This window comes from Dreissena polymorpha, chromosome 14 (genome assembly GCF_020536995.1).
Source record: "Dreissena polymorpha isolate Duluth1 chromosome 14, UMN_Dpol_1.0, whole genome shotgun sequence".
NCBI lineage: Eukaryota > Metazoa > Mollusca > Bivalvia > Myida > Dreissenidae > Dreissena > Dreissena polymorpha.
In genome coordinates, this window is record NC_068368.1 from 15,935,724 (window position 1) to 15,943,714 (window position 7,991).

Below are 7,991 nucleotides of genomic sequence, written 5' to 3' on the forward strand. Positions count from 1 at the left end.
CCACTTTATTTTATTTACACACTTAAGTTCGTGACTATCTGACCAAAGCATATTTGATGATCCCTCCATTGAAAACCAGATTAACCCTTTGCATCCTGGGAAATTTGTCGTCTGCTAAAATGTTGTCTGCTGAATTTCTAAAATTAGCATTTTTTTCAAAGAATACTATTAGAATAGCAAACAGTTTGGATCCTGATGAGACGCCATGTTCTGTGGCATCTCATCTGGATCCAAACTGTTTGCAAAGGCCTTTAAAATTCGGTTCCAGCGCTAAACGGGTTAATACATGTTCGTAGTATCGTCCCAGTTTAGCCTGTGTAGTCCACACAGGCTGATAAGGGCCAACACTTTCCACTGAGCTTGTATTTTTTTGTAATCCGTTTTGCAAGTACTAGGCTCAATATGATATATGCAAGGAATGTATAACCCATTTATGCCTAGTGGACTCTGCCATCCTTTTAAATTGGATTAATTTATTTCCAAAACAAGGGATGTCTAGTATATTCATCTCTATATTTAAAATATTTCTTACAAAAATTCTTTTAAGCAAACAGCGCAGACCCTGATGAGACGCCGCATCATGTGGCGTCTCATCTGGGTCTACGCTGTTTGCAAAGTCCTTTTTTTCTAGACGCTCTAGGCATAAATGGGTTAAGGAATTTATTCACGCAAATTAATTATATAGTGCGCCCATTTTCTGAACCGTTTTTAGAATTGATCTCTAATGTGTTACATAAGGGGAATTAACATGTTTTGGAAGAAAAGTTTGAATACAATTTAAATAAAAGATATTTATTTTATAGTTAAAATGTGCAGTTTGTCTAAGTTGTAACGCGATATTATTAGAGTTACGGGTATCAAAACTGAGATAAAATTAAACTCCACGTGAATACGTCATACTGGGTATGAAATAATGGGCCACGGCCTCAAAGATTGATAAATATCTGAGATAAAATACTAGTACTTGCGAGTTATTATGCGTTAGCTGCTCTATTTGCTGTGCAATATGTAATATGCATTGATGCCAACTGGGACGCTTAATGCAGGTTATTAGTTCATATTATACACAACTTTTTATCCCGAAAGAACATTTAGTTGCGTTTTTCTCTTACATGTTAAAAGTCATTCTTAAGTTAGTCGATTTGTAGAGGAATAACGTTATTTATAGTTAAAACACTTATCTGCGTGTAAGCGCACGTTCGTACATGTAAAGAAAAACAAATGACGAGATATCTGCGTGATTCTAAAGAGTGGGCATGTTCAGTATGTTTCAAAAATAAAATTTGAGGGAACGATGCCAGACACGCAAAAAAACACATAAAAAAGTCATGTACGTTGGTTCCTAGAAATTTCGGGGCAATACTTAAATCTTATCAATAGGCAAAACGCCGTACGAAGTTAAGAAGACAGGTCCAGGATTGCATAGCTAAATCTGTGTATGTGTATTCCGAAGTTAACGAGGTCCCTCCGCGTCCGAATCTCAGGCCGTAGACAGGGTTTGGAAAAGGGGGGTGCGAATTTTTGCCTTCGACGATTGTTATTGAACAACGAAGTGGCAAAGGGGGTATGTGCGGGAGGGTGCGAATTTTTGCCTTCGACGATTGTTATTGAGCAACGAAGTGACAAAGGGGGTATGTGCGGGAGGGGATTTTCCTCCTGCAATCGGGGGCTTTGGAGGTCCCCCCCTCGACTTTTTTGAAAATGAAACATAAACTCCTGCATTCTGGTCACTTTTAAACTGTATTCAGAGACTGAACTTATAGAGCATTTTTATATGAAATTCCACTTTCATTGACCATACTCAGTGACTGATCGACATGAATATGATATAGCATAAATGTTTTCCCCACCACGTTTTTCAATCAGTCACGGAAATACATCATTGTATACGGTGTTTAACCATACACTTGTATGCGCGCACACACTTTGTTTACATATGCAACAACACATTTATAGAATGTAAAATCAACAATAAGAACGGTATGAAATATAATTATATATTGGAATCTTGGAATCTTGATAAAATTGGTGTGTTTTACCATGTCAACATTCTACCATTCATAAATCGAACAAATTAAATGGAAATATTTGTCTTTTTTTCAAAATATTTGTTCGTCTGCTACTATGGATAGTACCAGAGGCATAGCACTGTTCTAAACGTTCTAATAGTGTGTTGAACAACAAACACTGATTAACACAACTGGGCCTTCTCTAATGTTTATCAATACTAAAAAAAATCAAAATGGTATAACTGGTTACTTTTTAAAACTATTTTTAACAAATTATATATCTTTTTCTAAACGAATTTCAGATACATATAACACTTTAGGCTTCATTAAGACCCTATTACCACAAACTACTGGCCCTATGGTCTCTAAGTCCTTAACAATGTATACCAGGACGTTGAAGAAAGAAAAAAGTACTTATTTGCCCATTATATGCTCAAGATCCGTCACAGTTGATGAAAATTAAACGTTAACGTCCACCAGATCATATGTTATTACGTTTCAAATTCATTACAACAACTGTTTAAGAATATGACATTCTTAGTGTCAAGTTTGACATCATTGAAACATTGTGGAAAGTTATGTATGTAGGAAAACTGAGGTTACGCAGTAACTCTTCCTATGTGATAATTGTCAAGTTCCTTTCGCAGTAACTTGAAATTATGCAATAACTGTGCCACGGAGTATAGAGACACAACTCCTGGCGCGATCACCTTTTGGGGGCTTAGAAGACAAAGATGTAAAGGGATCTTTTCACGCTTTGGTAATTTGACAAAATTGAAAAAAGTTGTTTCAGATTCGTAAGTTTTCGTTTTAGTTATGATATTTGTGAGGAAACAGTAATACTGAACATTAACCATGCTCTAATATAGCCATTATATGCATCTTTTGACGATTTTAAAACCTAAAAATTATAAAGCGTTGCAACGCGAAAACGATTGAATAATTTGGAGAGTTCTGTTTTTGTCGTTAAATTTTGTGAAACTACGAAGATTGCTTATATAAGGTATAAAATACGTCAAGAATGTGCACTCGGCGGAATAGCTCAGTAGGCTAAAGCGTTTTTACTTCAGGACTCTGGCAGGACTCCAGGGGTCACTGGTTCGAAACCTGTTCCGGGCAATGTTCTTTTCCCTTTTTTATTTTTTTTACTTGATTTTTTACTGGAGCTTTTATGATCCAATGTTTACATTTATCAATATAAAGCATTTAATGAATAAGTTAAAAAAATGCCAAAATCTGTGAAAAGGCCCCTTTAATGTACATTCATACAGATCACACTTATACAATCAATCAATTAACATATAACATTATGTGTGGTTTTCATGCCCTTTACCAAAAAATCTGGCTTATTAAGATATCAAAAATTTACTGATAAAATATTAGGAATACTATCGATAAGGAAAGTTATTTCTCTCATAAAACTGACAATTATGAGGTAACAAAATATTACTTACTGCATATTGCTATCTGTAGTCCCCAAAAAATGATCAACAGTCGTGCCAGACCCACTAGTTTCAGAGTCTACTAGCACATGAGTGACCAACCTACTTGTTTTAAGGTTCTAAGTACACTGAAGAGTTGGGCGATTTGCAATAGAAATTAAAATAATTAATATGCATGAGTTCTAGGCCTGACCAATCGACGTTCAAGAATGGCCCCTAAACATCAGATCTAATTATAACTTTTGCCTTATATGGAGCATTCCTGCTCACCTTGGAATGCCCTGTGTCTGTTTATTCTAACAACAACAGTGACACTAGCAGAGGTTGCAGCTTGGGTGAAACTGTCATTTTAATTAAAAAATTATGGTCCTAGCAGACATGAGAAATGAGCACAACGCCCATTTATATGTCCACCCATGGCAGGTGGTTCCTGCAAGTCTTAGTTTCTCACAATGTTTGTGGAGCAGAACAGATGCCATTAAGTTTTGGTAAACTACAAAAGAAAGCTTCATTGCTTTGTAACAATGATTTGTTTTCTTTTCATTCAACAGAACAAAATATTATGACTTGAGCATAGCTGATATTTTTTGCCGGAATACCCTTGAGGGGATCCGAAAATGGTTACATACGGGGATAAAACAAAAAGACAACTCAGTCTGTCGAAAATGCTGTGCACAATGTGTTCTTGTTATAAATCGTGGTATAATGCGAAGTTATTAACCAGTGACTCATTAGTCTTCGGCAATAGTCGAAGGGTGTAATTTGATTTTAGTCATTTTCGAAAGCTGACATAACATTCCGTTAATTATCATATAAAATGTATTTTCTTTTTTATAAGATTATTTATTTATTCAAGTTAACCAAATTGTTTTCCAGCCATTTAGATAATGGTCGAAAAAGGTTATTGGACAGGGATTTCAACCCACTATAAGTAGGCTTCAACATTTTGTTATGTTATCTATTACAGTTATAGAAATTAATAATGATGACAAAGGTTACAAACAATCATTTAGTATCAAATATCTATAAATAAGTACCGATATCGATTTTATGCGGATTAGAGTGACAGGTTAATAAGTGTGCATTATAAAGATTTTTTTTATATTTGTAACAAAGATTCCAATTCCATTTTGCGGGGCCGGCTTCTTAGATCTTCTCAAATTTTGCTGTCACAACTTCTATTGATTTCAATACGGTTAAAACTTGTAAATAAAAATCACGCGATATCTTGGAAATAACTTAATCGAGAAATTAACTATATGGTAACCTGTCGGTTGCATATTGAATACAACATTATTTTAACGCTTAAATACGAAGACTCACTGGGTTCCTGGAAAAAATAAATAACCGTTTTTTTCGTCAAATAAAGTTGAGTGCAACTTATAGTACAATTTTGTACTCGTCCAATAAATTGGATGCGAACGCACCCAACGCACCCCTTGGCTACGGGTATGAATCTGCATTCCGAAGCACCTGGAGTGTGTCCCAACCTTTGCGATTTCACTCGTGAAGTTTGGACGAAATTTGAATGATAGCTCCAAATTCCAACTATTTATTTTTTACTGAAAGATATTTCTAATTTTGGTTTGGTCTTGTGTAATTGGGCCCTAGAGTATCCGGAGACCCCCCCCCCCCCCCTCTGTCCGATGACCACAAATCAAACTAAAATGCTTCATTGAACGGCAATTGGACAAGGGTCGCCTAGGTGAGCAGCGCATGTACCAACCACTGCGTTAACCGGACAGCCAGCGAAGTCGCTTAAGGTCAACGATGAGAACTACAACGACATAAGTACATGATATACGTCTATGACCACTACCGAAACCGTGATAGATTAGTTCTTGTATTATGAAAGTACACATGTTGTTTTCGACGAAGCTGTCTAACCCATGTCTTCACCCTTTTAACCTGTAACACAGCCAAACACGTGATAGATTCATCACGTTCCTTAACGCAATAAAACGAGCAAGACAACCACGCTTAGATCAACTCTTCAAGGCTAAACACATTTCCCTTGTGTAAGTAAATAGCACATCCAACCTTCATGCAGAGTTGTCGTTCCTTGCTCTCACATACACATGTGAATGTAATGTTACCATCGTGCAAGAGATTGTTGCACATTGTGATATGAAATGCACATTATATAAACGTGTATAGATTTTGCCAAGCTGTCTAACCAATGTTTTGACCTTTATTGACGCTCGATTGGTTATTGTCGGCTCGGGTACTACTTACATGTACCCCGGGTACGGTAACTATTCTTAAACGTACCCAGTCGATATTAGACTGTACCCGGGTTGTATTCCCGCACAAAATCCGATGTCGTAAAACGCGCTACCGATTACCGTAAAACGATACTGTTTATCTTAAACAAACTTCTCCTTAAAAAAAACTTCATCAACATGATTTTTTAGTATGATTTTCGATAATATAGAGGCCATTTAACAGAAAATTGACCAAACATAGCCGACAACGACCGATTTAGCGTTACAATTCCCGGATACGTTTTAATATAATTACCGTTCCTTTGGTAAATGTAAGTATACTTTAGAGTCCCCGGAGTACGTGTAAGTAGTTCCCGAGCCGACGATGACCAATCGAGCTTTATTTACCTTTGTCAACAGCCAATGAAATGTTGGGGAAAATTCTCGCAAGGAGGTCCGAATGAATTAGATTCTACTGTTGACTTTTGCAAAATGTGAAATTAAGGGGATGAAGAATAGCGTTTTGCAACCGTGCTAGCAAGCTCCGAATCAATACGGCTCGATTGGTCATTGTCGCTCGATTAGTCAATGTCGACTCGGGTACTACTTACATGTACCCCGGGTACTCGTAAATTTACTTAAATGTATCCAGGGTACGGGAAATATTCTGAAACGTACCCGGGAATTCTTACGCTAATTAAATTGGTCGTTGTCGGCTATTTTTTTCAGAATTAATACGGGCAAAAGCCCGCAAAGTGGGCGTTGACCGTTCATACATATGGAAATTAAGACATAAAATTACATAAGAATACCACAAATGGATGCGTCTCAAAAAAAATTGCCACGCGACATATATTTTCGCGATGCTATTTATGACATTGAACAAATAAAACCACTTTGACATATGCTAAATCACATGTAAATACATAACTCAGGAAAAATTATATCAATGACATCATAATTGTGTAGCGAATCGCACTAAATATTCTCGAATTATTTGTTTTTCTTCGCAACCGTTTCAGAATTAAGTCATTACTCAATTATCTCCCCTGAATACTCATCTTCAGTGGGTATAAGCCGAAGACTGGTTCACTACATATAGTGACAGTCTTTACCAAACACAATTTTACGTGAACATAACCCTTCTTAAATATATTGCCGAATCTCAGATTTCTGTCGAATTTAATTGCTTTGATCTTTTCGATATCTTATTGTTTTTATTATCCTGACAAATCACAAACGCTTGTTATTTTTTTTTGTTTTAAACATTATAGTTGGCATCTCTATTCTTCCAGTATTATCGCGGTATTTAAATAAAGACACCCTACTGATTATTTGTCAGAATTCGTGACGCATTTTCCATTCGGTCTCAGAAAGAAGTTGTACGTGTGACCATGAGCAATATTCTGGTAAGTTGTCGTTGTTATCCATAAGAAACACATTTATTCACAAAATTTAAAGACATTCCGATCTAACTTTTTAGCCTTTTAGCTTTAATTTTTAACGTATTTACACCTCGTCTGCTCGCACTTTACCGATATCCCGAAAGGTTACATATCACTATAATAAGTTTAGGCCTAAAACCACAAAATCCGATACCTTTGGATATTCGTACCACAATTTTACGTAAAAACATCTTCCAGATTCGAAATCAACAAAAAAAAACAAGACATTTATAAATTGTCAGCATTATTGATCAGATTTTAAGATATTTGTTGGTTTTCCGTCTTTAGAAACTGTGCTGCCAAGGCAAGAGCTGGGCATCACACAAACTATTCTATCCAGCAAAACTGACAGTTTTGGTTCACAGAAATCAACAAAGGAGGGATTCCTGAACTATCAAACTTTCCAAGCTATACACACAGTTATTATCTGTGGTGATCTTTATTGGTTCTGTTGATTAACTTGGATGGAACATGTGTGAATCACTGAACTTTTATAGAACTTTGAAAAGTCTATATCTGTCTATCTATAAACAAAAATCAGCTATGGTACAATAAGATCAGATGTGCAAACAATGTCAAAGGGTTGTTAAATTAACAATTTGAAGGCAATTATGCTGAAAAAATATGAAAGTTCCCATGCAAATTTAGTCTGTATATCGACAAGTGTCTGCCAATAAATGTCAAACTAGTAATGCAAAACTTACCACAAGTATGTAAAAGCACTAAGTACCTGTTGTGATCATTTTAAGTAAGATAGTGTAATTCTAAACAGTAGCAAATAGCTTGTTTAGTAAATGCATAATGCAATAAATATGATTTCCTTTATATTGTGTAATTAATAAATTAGTTGTTACTTGTTAATCCATGATAAATGTTTTATGGCTAGTACAA